Genomic DNA, 19,572 nt, shown 5'->3' on the forward strand with positions numbered 1-19,572 from the left:
TATTAGTAGTCAAGGAATGAAGACCGGAGGTTGCAGCAGATGAGAACAGCACACATACACCATGAGTCCAACTGAGTTATTACATAGCACTCATTTCTTTCCCAGTCAATAACTGAACTAAATGAACAGTTCCATTATTCAAAATAAAATTCAAAATAAAATAAAAATCCATGGACTTTGTACAACAGGATAGAAGGCATGACTGGAACCCACCATATTGTATCTGTCAATGTGTTCTGCCAGAAAAAGTAGCAGGCGGGGTCACAAGGATTTTAATATACAGTACTACATACATTCAAGAGCAAGCTATCAGAAATGCTTGTGCTGTCTTATTTTAAAGTGACATTAAAAATAAAAACCCCAATGAAGGGAGATAATTATTGTGCCTGGAGAACCTACAGTGTTTCATAGATGCAGTGTTCCTAACTATAAAACAATTTTAAGTTTCCCATATTGTTCTAGGCTCAATCCTGGATTTGCATGATTGAGCCCGATCTGGGAACATCACTCTACAATGCTTAGTTCAATGCTATCAACCATGATCTCTCTGGCTAGCGCAATTGTCTTGAGAAGACGATCCACATTTAGTTTTCGGATTATGATAATGCATACCATACTTTCCAATTTTTTTCCCACTCTTTCATGGGGAAAAGTCATAAGATTATGGGGGGGGGGGGGGGGGAGAAAACACACACGTAATTTACTTAGTCTGCTAGCAGCAAAAATGACTCAATGAAGCCAGAAAGGCAAGCCCAATTCTGCGCTGGAGCTGCTCTCAGTGCCTTCGAGTTGGACACGGGGAGTCAGTGCATGCAGAGAGGTGTTTTACCTGTCAAAGCATGTTGGTGGTGGTGCTCAGGGAACCTTGAAAATCCCCAGGCAGCATCCGGGAGGGTGAGTTCCAAGTACACACTGGGGTTGGGGAGAAATGAGAACCTTGAGGAAGGAGAGCATGGGAAAAAGACAGAGACACAGGAGTAGGGGGGACAGTGGAAAGGGGAAGTTGCATATCCACTGAGAGAGAGAAAGCAAATGGATAGATCCTCAAACAGAAAAGGGCACGGGGGGCCAAAAAGGGGGCCTCACACACAGGAAGTGGGACATGGGGGACACACTGGAGATGGGGGCCCCCATACAGGAAGAGGCGCATGCAGGAGACACACTTGGGCTGGGCCCCCCCACACACACAAAGGGGTGCATGGAGGGGACACACTGGAGATGGGGGATCCCCCACAGGAAGGGGTGCCTGGAGGAGACACACTCAGGGGGGACACAGACTGGGGGGCCCCACATAGGAAGGAGTGTGTGAAGGGGCACATGGCGAGGACACACACAGGAAGGGGCACATGGTGAGGACACACACAGGAAGGGGTGCATGGAGGGAACACTGGAAATGGGGGGCCCCCACACAGGAAGGGGCACATGGAAAGGGCACAGGGGCCCCCCATAAGAAGGGGCACATGGAAGGGACACATTGAAGATGGGGGACCCCCCACAGGAAGGGGCACATGGAGGAGACACACTCAGGGGGGACATGGACTGGGGAGACCCACATAGGAAGGGGTGCATGGAGGGGCACTGGAGACGGCCCCCCCACAGGAAGGGGCGCGTGGAGGGGACACACTGAGGATGGGGGGCCCCACACAGGAAGGGGCACATGGAGGAGACACACTCAGGGGGACACGGACGGGGGCCCCCCACAGGAAGGGGCGCATCCAGGGGACCCTGGAGACTGGCCCCCACACAGGAAGGGGCGAGGAGGAGGAGCAGACCAGGCCCCGGGCTGCGCCTAGGGAGGCGGGTTTGGCTCCGGGCCGCCCGCAGGCGTGGGGGAGGCGGCCGGGCTCGGGAATTGCCCGCCGGTCCCCGTGCGCGCCACCCCCGCCTTGACCTGGGAGCCCCAGCGCAGCCCGGGCGGCTGGACGAGGCAGGAGCCTGCGGCGCCCCCGCACGGGAGCGGTGGGAGCCCGAGCAGCGCCCGGCCCCGCTCACGCACCTCTCCGCTCCGGCGCAGCCAGACAGGCCGGGCCGCACGCTGCTCCCTGCGCTGCCCGGGCCGGCGCGGGAGGGGGCGAACGAGACAGCGAAGCGCGCCAAGCCCCTGGGGGCGCACACAGGGCCGGCCCGCCCGGGCCCACCGTCACCCACTCGCTCCGGCACCAATGGGAAGCCGAGCAGGGCGGCACGTCGGGCCCTGCAGACACGTAATCGTCTGGCTTTTCCTTCCCACGGGCGAGCCTCCAGCTCCCGGCGCTGCCTGACCCCAGCCAGCCCTGGCTGCTGAGCCACCCAGCTGCCTGACCCACCCTGCAGCCAGCCCTGGCTCCTCATCCATCCATCCACCCACCCAGCGGCCTGTGCTGGCTGCCTGACTTTGTGCAGCCTGCTGGGGTTTAGCTGACTTTAATTGTATTTACAGCCACGCTTTAGAGACCGGCAATAAATTACAAACTAAACAAAAACAGCCAAGTGGGTCCAGGGTCCAGCCCTTGCTCTTCTCTGCCGATGTTCCTGTTAACCCCGGATCAGTGTCACATTCTGCATTTAAAGTTAGTGATGGCCCACTTGACAGAAAGATTAATAACCATGAAATGGCTTGTGTTGGCTGGCTTCTAGCCATGTGTTATTTATAGTCACCTCACACTGTTTTTCTCAGAAGTAATCCTGGTCCCTCGTGACAAACCACTTGGTCTTCAGGCTACTAGTTCATCCCCTTGGGAACCAGATTACTGCTGAGAAAAAAACGATCAGGCTACTAATTATTTGCTGTTACAACTGCAAGGTGTTTGAAAAGTGAGTTGTACAGAGGTTACAATTTAAATGAACAGAGACAACAGTCTGAGCAGGATTGGGGGGTTCTGTGCTTAGTGATCTTCTGGCAGCCACATCTTCTAAAGTAGATTTTTTTTTTGTATGCTTTGAAGTAAATTAATATCTTGTGTTTATATAGTGCTCTTCACCACAAAGGATCCACAAAACATTTAAAACCTGTACAGAGAACAAAAAGCAAATGGTTCTTTCCCCAAGGAGCTTACAATCTATGTAAGAGATGAGATGAATAGTGCCAGACAGAAGGGTACAAGGAAACAATAAGACAATATTGGTCTGAATGGTAGGCAGTGGTCTCAGCACACCGCTGGTGTAACAGTTGCCAAGAGAGTTTTAAGGTGGGATTTGAAGGGTAGCTTTGTGGATGTATGTAGGAGTGCCCCGTGAGTGTTGAGGGGGCAGCATGGCAGAAAACAAAGAAAACATGTTGGAAAATTTGGCTAGTGGGCGATGGAGGCTGGCAGCATGTAGACAGGAGTGGACATTTTGATAGTGAATGAGAGATAAGTAGGATGAGGCTAGGCAGTGATGGGTCTTAAAAGTGAACACAAGGACCTTATGTTTGTTGTAATATTGGAGGGATGCAAAGAAAGGGGTGACTTGGTCAAAGGAATGGGCTAAGCAAACAGTGTTTGTAGCAATAGTCTGAATGGGTGTGAGCAGGGCAAGATCACATGTTTCAATGCCAGAGAAAACAACGTTGCAATAATTGAGGCATTGACATGAGTACCTAGATAAGGATTTAAGCTGAGTGGATGGGTAGGAAAGGCTGTAGTTTAGGAATGCTATGCAGAAAGAATCTGCAAGAGTTAAAGGTAGCCTGGATGTAAGGACCTAGAGATTGGTCTGAGCTGAATATAACATCCAGGTTACAGGCCTGAGTGACAGGCAGGATGGTGATGTTGTCCACAGTGATTGTGAAAGGTGGCAGTAGAGAAGGCTTGGGAGAAGGGAGATTAAGCACTGATGGCTGGACATCCATGAGGAGATGTCAGCGAGAGACAAGCCACAATTTTAATATGGACAAAAGGAGATAGTTCTGGAGAAGAACGGTAGATTTGTGAGTCATGGTAGTTGAATTGTGCTTGCTGTTGAGCTTGCCCAGAGATAAGGTGTAGCGGCAAAAGAGAAGGGGAACAAGGACAGAGTCCTGTGAGACAGAAGGCTGGAGAGGGGAAGGGGGAAGAGGAGGATAAAAGGACATGCTGAAGGAGAAATTAGGGAGGTAGGAGGACAACAAGGAGAGGACAGAGCCACAAAAGCCAAGATAGGACAAGGTTTCAAGAAGAGCATGGTCAACTACATCAAAGGTGGCGAACAGAGTAAGTAGTATGAAAGTGGAGTATTAGGTCCGAGCTTTGGCTAGGAATAGGTCATTAGAGACTTTGGCAAGAGCATTTTGAGTTGCATGGAAGAGGCAGAAGCCAGATTGGAATGGATGGAACTGGAGAAGAGAAACTCCAGACAGTTATTGTAAACTGCATGTTCAGTGAACTTAGAAATGAAAAGGAGATGGGGTGGTACTTGGAGAGACAAGTGGAGTCAAGGGTGAGTTTTTTGTTTTTTTTTTAAGGTAGGAGAACCTAAAGAAGCGTTGTACTATGAGGCGAAAGAGCCAGAGAAGTGTGAGACGCTAAGGAGAAAAGGAAGGGGATGAGAGTGAATGCAAGGGAGACCAGGAGGTGGGTTGGGATGGGGTCATTCAGGCAAGTGGAGGTGTTACAAGAGGAGAACAGATGAGAACCTTCTGCATCTGTGACAGACACTGAAGATCCCACATTTGTTTTGCAGGATAAAGGGTTCTGGCAGTATTCCATTTGACATGATAACATTCTGCCTGATGAAATTCCACCCATAATTTAAATTGGATACAGTTCTCCACTTTGACTCAACAAGCATTTTTACGATTTCTCCCATACTGCTCCATGTACAGGGAAAGAGCTCCCTGTAAACATCTGCAAGGCCACCTAACTATCCTCCTAAAAACTCTCTTCTGCTATGAACCCTACAAAAAAGTGAGTCAGAGGTCCTGTATAAAAATCATATGTGATCATATAATCGAAGACTATATCATAAGACCACAAGCAGTCCAAATTATGGTTGCATGGGCAACCTTAATTGTGGCATTTCCTAACTTTTGAGTGGTTGACTTTGCAATCTTATGTGTTCTTTTAACATTTTGTGTGTGTAACTTCTTGCATTTTTAAAAAAGCAAACTGAAAAAAACATTCCATCATATTCCATCATGTTAATACTCATCATGGATTATCAGCGGGGTTGGACCCTCTGGATCCACCACACAAACCTCTGTCACTTGAGCTAATGGAATATCTAATAGCAGTAATAGGATTGTTATCTGCTACATGGACCGTCACTAGAGGGGGATGAGATGCCTTGCCCTTGGGTTTCACAAATAGTTGCTAACAGAAGAGAAATGTTAAGACTCCACATTCCTTGGTTACATTACAGGTTCTTGGTGGGGAGTGTGCTCTAGTAGTTACACACTCTTCTGCCCATTCCCCCCAAGTGTGACGCCTTCTGTTCTGTCCGTATCCCAGTCCTGTCTCTTCCCCAGCCCAGCTCATCATCTCAGTCCTCATTCTTCTCACCTACCCAGTCCCAGTCTCCGCTCCTTAGGCTTCTGATCCCAATCCCAGTCTCATAGTTCACAAGTCCTAGTCTCAGCCCATTGGACTTCCAGCCCCAGTCTCCTTGCCTAGCCAGCCCCAGTTCCCTACGCCCAGCTCCTCATCGAATCTCTCTCTCCCATCTTGGCCTTCAGTTGCCCGCTTCCTCATCCATTTTCCCCTTCCCCACTGCCTCCCAATCTCAATCTACCTCTCCAGGTTTATCTAGAGTTACCATATTTCAGCAAGCAAAAAAGAGGACGGGAGGAGCCCCTCCCCCTCCCATTTCCCCCCCTCAGAACTCCAAACCCTCCCCCCGCTCCTTGTCCCCTGACTGCCCCCTCCTGGGACCCCTGCCCCTAACTGCCCCCCAGGACTCCACCCCCTACCTAAGTCTCCCTGCCTCTTGTCCCCTGACTGCCCCCTCCTGAGCCCCTCCTCCCATCCTAACTGGCCCCCTAGGACCCTACCCCCTACCTGTACCCTGACTGCCCCAACCCTTATCCACACCCCCACCCCCAGACAGACCCCTGGGACTCCCACGCCCCATCCAACCACTCTCCACCCCCGACAGCCCCCCCCCCCGAACTCCCGACCCATCTAAACCCCTCTACTCCCTGTCCCCTGACTGCTCCGATCCCTCTCCCCACTCCTGCCCCCTGACAGCCCCGCCCCCAGAACTCCCAAACCCCCCCCCCCCCCCGCTCCTTGTCCCCTGACTGCCGCCTCCTGGGACCCCTGCTCCTAACTGCCCTCCAGGACCCCACCGCCTACCTAAGCCTCCCTGTTCCTTGTCCCCTAACTGCCCCCTCCTAAGACCCTACCCCCTACCTGTACCCTGACTGCCCAAAACCTTATCCACCCCCCCGCCAGAAAGTCCCCCCCCTGAACTCCCGACCCCCCCTCTTGACTGCCCCATCGAAAACCTCCCTGCCCCTTCTCCGACCCCCTGACCCCCTTGTTGTTGGCCTTCGCCTAATGTCTCTGTGAACTTGCTCAGGAAAGGCCTGAGCCGTTCGTCCCAGCACGCCGGGCAGCAGTGGAGGAGGAGCGAGGGAGGAGCTCCAGACTGCCAGAGGCGATCTGTGAATGCAGGGAGGGAGGGAGTGATCTCTGCTGCAGGGGAAGCGGAGGAGGGGGTCTCTCTGGCTGTTGGAGCCCCATGTAAGTGGCACCATCCAGCCGGCTGCCCTGTTAGCCCCGCGCGCTCTGCATGGGGGGGGGGGGGAAGTCCGGACATTTACAAATTCCCCCCGGACGCTATTTTTAGCTCAAAAAGCCGGACATGTCCGGGGGAATCCAGACGAATGGTAACCCTAGTTTATCTCAGGTCACCTGAGCAGCTCTATACACGTGTTGGAGGATGAAGGAGGCATGTCTGGAGTATGCTGGATACTCTCGATCTTATGTTTATACAGCAATATCTTTTAAGATCGCATAGACAGTTCTCTCTCTTCTGTGTTCAGCTGTGAAATTTTCTCTCTTTAGGAAAAGTTGTACCCTTCAAAAGTCTGTATTTTAATGATAATCACAGATGTGAATTTAAAAAAAAAAAAGAACATTCTCTTTAGTGTGTTTGATATAACAAAAGAAATCTGTCAGCCAATCAGCTTGATCATAAAAACAATTAAGTAATATGATTTTAAAAAGCAGCTTATCGGAAACATTTCTCTATAAAAATATTCAGTGATGTATTTGTAGGGGGAAAGCCAGGGAAAGCCCTACTTCTTCTAAACCTGTTCCCTTGCTCAAAATGTTCAGCGTGAAAGAATGCATTTATGTCATCCCCCTCCCAGTATAGTTTCTGTGTTTTATATTATCTTCTGCTAAATATGTTGTGAAATATTTGCTTCAGAGAACTATGTATGTTTTCTCCCTTTACGAATCTTGCAAGTGAAACCCTGGGACAGATAGAATGCACAGCAAGATTATTTCTTTGACCATTCAAAATGTAACTATTTAATAGTAGTGCAGTGAAAAATGGGTACTCTGCTCCGTCAGCCTCATCAGACAAAAATGATACATCCTACTTTACTGGATGAATTGTGGAAATCCTCTGGCCTCCATACCTGCAGGGGTTAAAGCAGTGATACCAGATGAACCCTTGCTGAAAAGGGCATCATGAAATTTCTGCAAAGGTATCATGGTTCCATGGGAACAAAGTCTACTTTCTCTGCAGTGTCTCATGCTCCACTGAGTTTCTAGGCCTCACTCCCTGCTCCTCTTGCAGTCTCCTGAACTTCCCTCATTGGAGAGCTATACAATAAGTTCTGTAAGGAGTTCAATGAATAGTTTCTTCTGCAGGGTTTTCCACAGAAAGAAAACATTGGCAGGCATGTTGCAGAGGTACCACATTATTGGGGTTTGGAAAGTCAGAAGAACCCCATGGATTGTGTTGGGTCACCTCCTTACAATGACTGGGAAATCAGACTAATTGTATCTCAAGTTTGGTGGCAGAATCCATAGGCTACCTCCAGCATATAACATCCTAATAGGTAATTGTAAACTTCTGCAGTGGATTCTTGGGAGCACAGACGGGGAGTGCAAATACAGCAGAGCAGTTGTTCTTGCCATAATAGATGAGGACATCTGGCAGTGCGCAGACCTGTTTGAAGGCACTATATTTTTATAAAGAGAGGAAAACACCTCTGGCTCATTTTGTAAATGAGAATGTGTAAAAGAGGAATTACATAAGCTTCTTTCTCCCAAGTGAGAGGAGGCAGAGAAATCAGTAGTACTAGTCAGCCATTGTGGAGAATAAAATAAGATTAGATTGCTTTTTAAGTAGAAAAACAAATAACATAGCAGGGACCAGACAGGGTCCTAGAAACTGAGGATACTAAAATTGGAAGGGCCTGGAACCCTGATTTTTATTGTACAAATAAAGAGGTGCCTACTGTCACATGTGCAGCTGGGAAGGCTACATTAAGAGGAGAATCTCAGTATGATCCTGAACCAATGCTCATTTAAGTTTGCAGAAGCCTTTCCTCTGACTTCCAGTGGCTTTGGATCGAGCCCTTTGTGAGGATTTTGTAAAGGGTCAGTTATTTAGACTGGTATCCATAATGGGGCTGGAACCAGGGGTCAAAATATTCCTAGGATGTGTACATTAGTTATTAGATGATATAGAAATTATATAACATAAACATCCAGGTTCAGTAAGAGGACAACCATGCCAACGCTGTGTGCGGGGACTTGGAGGAGAGTCTGCCTGCTAGAAGCTTTGAGTTGCCTGTAAGAGAAATACGTGTGTAGGCGTGAACTTCCTTCAAAGGACAATATGGGACTGAGCGTAGGCATGACAGATGTCAGAGAGCCCAGGAACACTTGCAAAGGAGAGACAGGGAGCGAGGAGTTCATCTGCAAAGGGCAACACAGAGAGCTGTGTCAGCCCACCCCTATAAATAAAAGTTCTGTCAGTTGTATTTTTGAACTCTGCCCCCTCTCCATAGTCTCTTGTTTGCATGATAGACCTGCTCACTTGTCTTCACCTCAGTATATATCTAGCAGCAGGCGGTGATAATCTCAGGGCAGTTTTCTATTCCTTTGACATCCCTTAATTAAACTATGACATTTGCTAAGTATAGAACAGAAAAATATTGGAGAAAAAAACTCTCTGCACTCTCATTAGATCACTGTATTTATGAGACTTTGGGTGCTGCTAAGGGGAATGATACAAAGGGTGATTTTTAATGAGATTTAATAGAGGTGCCCTTGATTTTAGTTTGTTCCTAATTGTTTTAGCCGTGATTTCATGAGAATTATTAGCATATACATTGTTACAGAAGTGACAAATCCTATGTGTTTTTCTTCGGCATGGATTACAAGTTCTGGGCCAATTCTTACTCAGGGAAAACTTGCACTGGTTCCAATGGGAGTTTTACCTGAGTAAAGATGGAGTAAGTAGCTACAATTAAGTTATGAATAATGAAGAAGCTGTATTCAAATGATACATGCCTTCTGTATCAGGACAGATGAGGTCAAATGGTAAGTAGATCAAAGTGTATATAGTGCTTAGGTACAGTACCATGGGGAGGAGTGCTCTGGAAATACATAAGATGTATGCGGAGGGACTGGCCAGTACGTCCCTCGGCCCGCGCCGCTTCCTGCAGCTCCCATTGGCCTGGAGCAGCGAACCGCGGTCACTGGGAGCTGCAATTGGCCAAACCTGTGGACAGGGCAGGTAAACAAACTTGCCCCGCCAAGGGCATGGCAGGTAAACAACTAGGCCCGCCAAGGGCTTTCCCTGAACAAGCGACGGTCCTAGTTTGAGAACCACTGGGCTAAACCACTCGAGTGTTAATAGTCTTCTGATAACTTCCCTGTGTGCCCAGAAGGACAGACCCAAGTTCTTTGAATGCTCCATGATAGGATGTGCAAGCACCTGTGCACTCTTGATTAGGAGCCCCCAGCAGTACAGTAGCCATATTTCACGGAGGAGACCACATTTCATGAGGGAGATCAGATTTCACTGTCAGTGATGTGTTTTTCACAGCCATGAATTTGGTAGAGCCCTATTCATAGATGTGTGTTTGCTCTTTTTTCCTTAGCTTTCCTCCTTTTTCTTCAGCTACCTGCTCATTACTCTGATTAAATTACCCAGGGAATAAATCACTGGCCCATCAAAAGTACATAATCAAATAGATAAGTCTTGCATTTCACCCTTGTCTCTTTCACTCCCACACATGACTTTGCATGTGAATGTCTAAGATCTGTATGCCCTATTTTTTTTACCTCTAATACTGCAATTAATTGCATTATATAACCAGCCTACTGCTGTTTCTAATTAAATAAAAAACCCAGCATTTAAATAATGTAAAGGGTCGGTCTTGAAATGACAATGCCCGGAAATTCAGAGGGAAGGCTCAGACTCCATCCTCCCTTCAGCTCCATGTTTCTAAGACTTGCCGCACAGACAGGGTGTTATGTAACGTCGCACAATCATTTCTGATTCACACACACTTCCCTCGCAATGGAACAAGCTAAAATTACAGGTTCATTCTTAAATGTGCAAATCCTGGCTCTTCCTCAGTTCCAGGCAGACCCTTGATGAGATTTAAATATAGCAGTTTTTGTACTTTGTTTCCTAAGAAATAAAAACAGCCCCCCCCATACAATTATTTATTTACTTATAATTTTATAGCAGCTAAGATTGCGCTAGGAGCTTCAAAAGACAGATTAAAAAACATGATCCCTTCCCTGTGGAGCTTACAAACTAATTTCAAACCTGATGCCATGGGAGGAAAAACTAGACAAGAGGGAGGGGTCTGAGAGGGAGTAGAAGATATTAAATTATCCCAATTCTACCAGGTTGGTTAGGAACACACAAGAACCAACCCCGGTCTGGGGGAAGAGGAGGCTATCCAGCCCAGAGAAATGGCACAGGGGGAACTGCTTCCTCTGCATGCTCCAGACCTTTACTCTGCACCACTGTACAGGTGTGGTTCTGCAGACAGCTGAGGGAAGTGTGGTGTAGTGGCCAGTGCACCTGCAACAACTTGGGGATCTGGTGGCAAAAAGACTTTGTGAAACAAAGCGCAGGCGCCATGCATGCTAGTGTTGCTCTGAGGATAGAATCCCTCTGAATCTCAATGGCAGCTAAATCAAACAGCCACAGTTCTCCCTGTAGCCTGCACTTGGGTTCCAGTTACTGTCCCAGCCTGATCTCATCCCCAGGATCTTTGTGCTGTAAAACTCCGTGTCTTCCCTCACCTTCCCTCCTTGAATCCAGTATTCAGACCATCTGTCTGCTCTTCCTTCCACCTCATCTTTCCCTGCTGTTCTTGGCAAGCATCCAAGTCTGCCACAAGGTTGGTGGGGTTTGCAAGGCTCCTGAATGGTCCCTTGGATAAGTGCATGGTTCCCAGTAGCCAGCTAGTGGGACTGTGTCTAGAAGTGCAAAGGGAGGAAGCTGATAAGAAGTGATATTCCAAACTTCTCTGAGTCACAATATGTCAGTTTGCAAGATAAAAAGCCCAAACCACCCACAGCTGTAGAGAAGTTGAAATTTACATGAGTATTTCTCATCTAATAGTTATGAATTTCAAATGGTATTTTAATGCCTATGTATCTCTCTACACAATGTTTGTTACACCAGTTTGCCATTTCTCAGGTGAGTCTTGCAGTATTTGCTGTGTTGTTGTTTTTTTAAAGTCCATGTTCCTAGAGTTATGTAATTACTTGACAATCTCCGCCTTCATTTGAAAATAAAGTAAGTTTCTAGCCCTCCTGGTTGCTGAGAAAAGGTTAAAAACATGACCCAAGTGCACCCTAAAGTCTCAAACACCTATAAGCAAATACAAGGAATCCACAACGTATTATTTTTTAAAAATCTCATGATTTTTAAGGCAGCTCATGATTTGGGGTGTGGCTGACTGAATATCCAGGGTTGGTAACAGTGAAATCCAGGTGTTTTCTTTTACTCTTTTCAATCCAGAAGCTGTAGGATGAAGAAGCTTCATTCATTCATAAGCTCCACACTTCTCTTTTTGCTGATGCTATCGTAGCCAGGTTATTTAATAAGGAAAAGTCTGACAGGCTTTGCAATGGTTGTGTTTTCAGTTGCATTTTTTTACTTAATCTAATGACATATTTTACACTAAATTGCCGTTTAGTTTGATCTTTAAAAAAATCATGGGACAAAATGAACTATTTTTCAACCAAAGTGTTTGCTGTTCCTACTGAGTCAATTAGAACATGCTCTTTACTGTAGGTTTATCCTGATGCTTTCATTTCTTAATCACAAACCCCTCTGCTTAAGGCGATTCGTGGCCATCCATTGATCACTGAGCTAAAGTCATAGAATGTTTGTGAGGCATTTTAATCAGGTTGATGCTAATATAGTCCATTTTTCTAAGCTATGTAAAGACTTGGCTTCTTTAACTTTCCATTTCAAACCAGGTGCACAGACACAAGCAGAGGAAGCTAATCTTGGATGGCTTTTTTATTTCATTATCCATCCCTAGGCTGACCAGATAGCAAGGGTCAAAAGTCGGGACAGGAGGTGGGGGGTAATAGGCGCTTATGTGAGAAAAAGACCCCAAAATCAGGACTGTCCCTATAAAATCAGGACATCTGGTCACCCTACTGATCCCTTGCAACAGCCACAAACTCAATCCTTATCTTGCAGCTGGGAGTACAGAAGACTTCCTTGGAGAAGCACTGTGCAGTATCACTCCAGAGTAAATTACTTGCAATGGAGACATGATTAGAGTCTTTACTATCATGTGCAAAACCAGGGGTCTGAACAGAGCTGTCATGTTACCTTCCATGGCAAAGTGTCCTCTTACATCCTACTTGCTTGCTCTGATTTTCCATAGCTAACTTTCAGAGAGTGGGCAATCCCATAGGTGCTGGAACTAGGGTTGCTGTTGCATCCCCTGGCTTGAAGTAGTAATAACCCAAATACATGGTCTCTGCATTCAATGACCCCACTATAAAATATTTTCCAGCACCCCTAAATCCCTGTGAGTTTAATGAGGTAGAAGTTTTATGGGTGACACTGACAGCAGAAGTTGGTTCTGTGTCTATCTCTGTTGTGCCTCCTGCAGCCGTTGTCAGATTAGCATCACCTGCTAGAAATTAAGCAGAAAGAAGTGCGTGCTGCAAGAGCCAAAGTGCAACTGGGCCTTGCAGGGAATAAGACTCAGTGGAAGGAGAATGCAGGCTAAACTCTTGGGTAGGAGATTGGTCAAAATTCAGTGAGGAAAAAGGATGAAAGAAAGCAAAGACGGGATGGACCTTTAGAAAAAAGGGAGAGGTTGTTCTTTTGGGGTTTTTTTTAAGAAATGAAGGGAAAAAATAAGAATAAATTAAAGGGAGAGAGCAAAAGGTAAAAAGAAAATGAGAACAGAGGAATAGAACAAAAGAAGAGAAAACGAAGTGAAGACCTGGAGACAGGAGAAAAAAGCAAGTAAAGAGACTTGACTTCCAGGTTAATTAATTGTATTTCCATGACATGAGCCCCACATCTCTGTAAAACTGCACAAAGGGCTGTGGCAGGATGTTGCTGCTTTGAGAGTTTGGGGCTTATTACTTCATCCTGTGAGTTTGGGGCAAGTGTCTCAAATTTATATGCTGCCCTGATATGTAATTCCTCCCCCAACAAATGTCAAATGCTGGTTTTTGGGTTTCCAAATAATTACAAAGGAATGAAGTGGCCTCAAAGATGGAAATGGGAGTGGTCGTTGGTGGTGTATTCTCTCACTTTCTTAGATCTGGAGTCAGCTGTGTGGAGGGTGGGGTGCTAGAGAAGGAGGACATCTTCTGGCTACGCACCTGCTCAGTAGGCTAACTAAGGAAGGGTGGCAATTTGAACTCTGCAGTGTCTCCATCCTTAAGGCCTAATTCTGTTACCTTCATTCACAGTGGGTCAGATTTTTCAGTCCTCGGAGTTCACTGTGCTGCTTTACAATACAATAAAGTGACATTAGACCAGCTGGGGATTTCCACAGGATAATTTCTTCTGGAAGGTGGAATCTCTTCTAGCATAAAACTGGCAGAAGCGGTGTAGTTACCTCCTGCATCATCTGCCCCATCCCACCCTGCTGTAGGGTGTTTAAAGTGGAAGGAGGGGCATGTTGGGGTAGGAGGGTGTGTGAGCTGGACAATACCGGGTCCTCAGCTTGTTATGGAGCTTACATCAGTGTTAGAAATTAGAACAGAGCCCCTGGTGCTGTCACTTTCACTGGGGCAGGGCAGATGAGGATTAGAGAGCTACTGCTAAGCTCCCTGTGGCATTTGCTCTCACTATGGGCGAGCACAGTTTGGCCCTAGTGGAGAATCAGGGTCACTGAGTCGTACCTTCTTGCACAAGTAGGCCCATTGATTCAGGCTGAATGTGCCAATATTCTGCCACCCTCACTCATAGCTTCTTTTATAACCTACGCCATGAGTACCCCCACTGAAATTAGTGGAGCTTCTTGTAGAGAAGGGTACTTCTCTGAGGGAGTAAGAGTGGCAGAATCCAGCCCAGCGGGGCTGCTTGTTGAATAAGCACTATTCAAAATAAGGAAGGGTGGCAGAACCCAATCCTCAGTGAGGGGATTCTTCCCAAATACAGGTGCCCCATCTGCTAGGATATTGCACCACTATCCATGAGGTCACTCCTTTGGCCCTGAGGCAGAATGCTATTGTACTAGCAGAGCAGGAGACGTTCACTGCTCTGCAGGCAGTAGTGGCTAGCAGGCTTCTTCACCGAGCGGCTGCATACCTCATTCGTTACAAAGTGGTTGTATTTTTATTACTTTGCCTGAAGCACCGAATGAGTAAACGCAAAACTCAATTTGGAGTAAGCAAGTCTTAGAGTGGTGAGAGTGTCAAGAAATCAGTGCACCGAGGAAGATCACTCTGCTTTTTTCTACACTGTGAGCTGAAGCCAGGAGAGATTTTAAAGTGACCGGAGAGAAAAAATACCTTCAGAAACAGGAGATTAAAGAAGAGCGGGGAGACAAAGGCAGGGAAAGCCTTTTATTTCGTAATTGTCCAGTGGACTCGTTTCCTGATGAAGTTTGTCAGAACGCCCTGTGGTGTGTTCTGAAGAGGGTGCAGCTGTAGAATGGTACACAGGTGTTTGATTTCCTCCTTGGGAGCTAGCCTGAAGCCAGCATGTTCTTAGGGGATCACTCCCAACGATTGCAGAAAGAGAGCAGCCCACCCGCAGTGATTTACCTTGAACTCATTGTCATCCACTGTCTCGGAGGCACGTTCTGCACGTGTCCTGCATGTGGAACTCCCATTAACATCAACACGTGTATCTGCAATGCATGAGTCTGCAATATCAGCTTGCACGGCTGCTTAGGAGATTATGACTAGAATCAGATGGGTACCCATGGTGCCATAATGCTCAGTCTTTATGATGCATAAAGTCTGCTGCCATTTTTGTAGTTCTTACTAGAGCTTGGGAGAACAACAGTTTTTGCCTGCCTAGCCGTTAATCCAGGATTGTGTCGTTTAGACACAGCCTGGGCAATATGGGGTGCCGCTTCCCTGTAAGGGGAGTTCTGCCACAGGAAGGTAGATTTCCGTCCCTAAGTTTCCTGGTGAGCAAAGGGAGTGGACTTACTCCTGTACCATTTCATGGGGGACACAGTACCACACCTCACTGGGAAAAATCATTTAGCATAACCCACTAACACATCCCCGGATCTTTACGATGTAGAGGAGTTTTATTTCTCCAAGACTTCCTCATGTAGTGTGGAGCAATGAATCCAGGAGGAGACTCAGCAGTTTGCAAGAATTGCTTAGCTCCTTGCTGGATCAGGTCCTTTGTGTGCATATGGTATATGTACTGAAAACACTAAAATGTGTGTGTGTGTGTGTGTGTGTGTGTGTAATGAAAACACTAACAAGAAACTGGCCTAGGCCCAGGGGATAATACTGATTGCTTACTGCAGGAAGCCAAGGTTTGCATGTGACTGGGACTTTTACTCCTATGGCTGACTGGGACTGGGATCATCAAGAGAAAGAGACTCTTCTTTTAGTCTCTGGGACGCCAGCATTGTTCACATCAGCGAGTTATACACTCGCTATATATGCACGGCTATAAAGGATTATTGCGGGGGGGGGGGGGTAGTTAGCTATACAACAGACTATACAAGTCTGTACTGGCAGACTCTGTAATATAGGCAGGGCAGTGTGGTTATAAGACGTTAACTGGTTGAAGGGGTTGGTGTTTGGCTCTGTCCCACCCTATTTTGTGCTCCGTGGACTGGAAGGTTCTGGGATCATCAGCTGATGTTTTTACTGTGTGCAGTTTAGTTAAGCCCACGATCAGACTTCAGTTTCTGGCTGGATAAATAAATCTGTAGACGTTACGGTGAATAGAGCTCTTGTTATACTAAGAAGAAAAGAAAGGGCTACACAGTAGAAAAATGGCAGCGAGAGCCCCAGGACCCCATTTAGACTGAACCCAAATCCTAACGACGAGGAAATGAGGATTTCTTAGGAATGCAACCTCGGGGCAAAATTCTCTTCTCTGATCAGTACTATGGCTGTTGCCCACAATGCCTTTAGCATAACGCTTGCATATTTTACACACACACATGCACGCACACAGAGCGCTCCCCTTGATGTCAATAGAACAAAGCAGTATATGCTCTCGAGATCAGCATTGTGGAGCAAAGGGGAGGAGTTTGTCCCAGTAGTGTTATGTGGAAGATGGAAAGACCATTACCAGGTCCCTCCTCATACCTGTCTCTGCCCCCACACACATTAAAGAAATGAAAAGGAAATGAACTATGCACGGATACTATCACTTCTAGTATGTTGGGGAAGGTTTCAGTACACCCACATTCACTCTCACCCTTCAAATAGTGCCCAAAGTGATAGGAGTAGAACCCCTGCTGACTTCTGCAGTCTTGCTTCCGGACTTTCCCCTAAGATGTCTGTATCGGCAGAGTTACTACAATGCCATATATAATAATCATAATAATGTATAATCATACTGTCAGGAATGTGCCTGAGTGAACCCATAAAAGAAGTGCACTTCCAAGTGACAGGGAGTGGATTCATGGAATCTGATTTATCTTAACTATGGGCAAATTAACTTTTCAAAACAAATACCAAGATTTTAAAAGTACCTGGATTGCTCACCATATGTACGCAGAAGAAGCTTACCATAATGCAGGTCATCCAGGTTTCCTTTTTCACTGAAGGTCTCAGTTATGTAACATCTCCTCTGAACATATAGGGCCCAAATAAAGTCAGCTGGATCTGGAGGTGAATGAAGTCAGGGGAGTACTGAAGTCAGTGCAGTGACTCTGGATTTATAGTGGTATAACTGGGATCAGAATTTGGTCCTAATGGAGTTGCCAGCAATCAGGAGACTTACCCGGAGAAAATTTATGATCGAGATGATGAGATATCAGAATGCTGATTAGTTGAAAATAAGATACAATTTCCAGAAAAACTTTATCCCATTTTTTTTCATCACAATTTGTACTTTTTTGGAGGGGTGGAGGGGGGAAGCATCATAACTGGAAAATTTTCAACAGACCTTACTGATTATATTTACCTAATCACCCCAGTTTTGAAGATCCTGTATATTTATGAAAGTCTGGGGGAAATAGCTTTAATTCTCTCATTTTGAACAACTTTTTATGGACAAAAGAAGGTGTCTTCAGTCTTAGCCAGTCCTCTTCATCTAATCTAATTTAATCTATGATATTTTTAGGACACCTATCACCTTGGCACGTAAATGCCAAAATGACTAATGTTAAGAATATGAAGTATATATGAAGCCTAAAAATATGAATACAATATAATCGGAAACACAAAGTGCAAAGAAGAGTTTTCCTATCTTCTTTCCCAATGCTGTAGGGAGGGCATTGGGAGCCATTGATGAGGAAAGGCTTTATCAAAGAGGAGTGCTTTAACATTTCAGCCTTTCCGGTGATGTCTCCTAATTGTGGTCTCACTGCTGAGAAATCTCTGTCCCCTGTGCTTGAATGTTTTATCCCTGGTCTCTTTCTAGCTGTGTTGCTACTGAGGAACATGATTTTTGTGGGCGAGCGGATGCCTGCGGGTGATGAGGCAGCCTCTGAGCCTATTAAAAACCTTGTAGATTAAGAAGACCAAGAGTTTTTTTTTGCTGAGACAGACACTGAGTCAATGGAGATCATGAAGTGATGTGACGTTTTCACATCAGCCTGTGTTACTTATGAGGTGGGCTGCTGAGTGCTGCATGACTGGAAGCCTTTATGTGGTAGTTAGAGCGAGTTGCAACAATCTAAACTGGGGCTGATGGCAGTATGGCTCACAGTGGCTAGGTTGTTATCTGACAGGAGAGGGTGTAGTTTCCTGGCCAGATAAAGCAATATAAGCATAAAGTATGCTCCCAGGGCTCTTTTTGTGCTGTGCTCTCACGTGAAATATGACCGTGAAAGATCCAAGATGCTGGAAGAGTCTCGATACCACCCAATTCTCAGAGATTGGAAACTGGGCAGCTATTGGTGAGGTCACTGGCCCAAAGGGCTTCTTCAAGATTGCCAAGCTGCATTCTCTACAGTGGGTGACAGATTGCTTTCTTTAAAGGAGGCACTGATGATTTCAGTTATTGTGGGGATTCTTGGCTAGACTTTACCAGCCATGAGAGGCAGAGGTAACTTTCGCAGCTGATGAGGTGAACATTCCTCATAGCTCTGATGGTTTCTGTGTGGATGACTAGCCCACACTCCAACAAGGCTGATTGGATGGGCATTGCTTTCAGTTCTGGTGGTGCTTTTTGTGTCTCAGAGACACCCCTCTATTGATTCTTTTATTTTATTTTGTCCAAGAAGTAAAAAGAGGGGTTTTTGCATGAGGTGAAGCTTGGGTTTAGATGATCTAGGTCAGGGATCGGCAACCTTTGGTACATGGCACGCCAGGGTAAGCACCCTGGCGGGCTGGCCCGGTTTGTTTACCTGCCACATCCGCAGGCTCGGTCGATCATGGCTCCCACTGGCCGCGGTTCGCCGTCCCAGGTCAATGGGGGCTGCGGGAAGCAGTGTGGGCCGAGGGATGTGCTGGCTGCCGCTTCCCACCACCCCCATTGGCCTGGAGCGGCGAACCGTGGCCAGTGGGAGCTGCGATTGGCCAAACCAGCGGACGCGGCAGATAAACAAACCGGCCCGGACCGCTAGGGTGCTTTACCCTGGTGAGCTGCGTGCCAAAGGTTGCCAATCTCTAATCTAGGTCAATTAGCTAGTTTTACTGCTTGGAGCAGTTAATGGATGTGTCCAAATGTAATCGTGCCTTTGTGGGTCACAACTCAGAATACCAAATTCAGGACAAACGTCTGAGAAATCAGGCAGATTTCTGGCAGCTATTCTCCCTTAAGATGTACCAAGTCAACAACAAAAGTAAACTTCTGTTTCACCACACTGGCTAACAAGAAGTCAGAACGGCAGTTTCCTTAGGCATTCCAGTCCTTGTATTACCACCAAAAACACTAGACTTTAAGATGAGTGGTTCTTTACAATCAGTTTAATCAAATGAAAGGTTCTTCCGATCCCAAAGGACCAGCCACACCCCCCCGTCAATATATAACTCAGATCTTACCCCAAAATCATGCTGTTGCCAATCCTTTAGTATCTAAAATCTAAAGCTTTTTTTTATAGAAAGAAAGAGAGAAAGAAAG

General features: G+C 46.6%; 2 long non-coding RNA genes across 5 annotated transcripts in view; one reads left to right on the forward strand and one right to left on the reverse strand.

Annotated features, from left to right (window-relative positions):
• Nucleotides 1–2,525, reverse strand: part of LOC135972832 (uncharacterized) — a 47,842-nt gene extending 45,317 nt beyond the window's left edge. For 2 of the 3 annotated variants that reach the window (XR_010589394.1, XR_010589393.1), the window contains exon 1: nucleotides 830–2,525. This is a non-coding gene — a long non-coding RNA (uncharacterized LOC135972832). The remainder of the gene's footprint in view (nucleotides 1–829) is intronic. The other variant, XR_010589395.1, reaches the window with a different exon arrangement.
• LOC122173666 (uncharacterized) overlaps nucleotides 1–19,572 on the forward strand; it is a 49,518-nt gene that overhangs the window by 2,630 nt on the left and 27,316 nt on the right. The window contains exon 1 of one of the 2 annotated variants that reach the window (XR_006174342.2): nucleotides 2,556–2,793. The exons of the other annotated variant lie outside the window; for it this stretch is intronic. This is a non-coding gene — a long non-coding RNA (uncharacterized LOC122173666). Of the gene's footprint in view, nucleotides 1–2,555; nucleotides 2,794–19,572 lie in introns of those variants that run through there. 2 annotated transcript variants of the gene reach the window in all.

Source organism: Chrysemys picta, chromosome 7 (genome assembly GCF_011386835.1).
Source record: "Chrysemys picta bellii isolate R12L10 chromosome 7, ASM1138683v2, whole genome shotgun sequence".
NCBI classification, from domain to species: domain Eukaryota; kingdom Metazoa; phylum Chordata; order Testudines; family Emydidae; genus Chrysemys; species Chrysemys picta.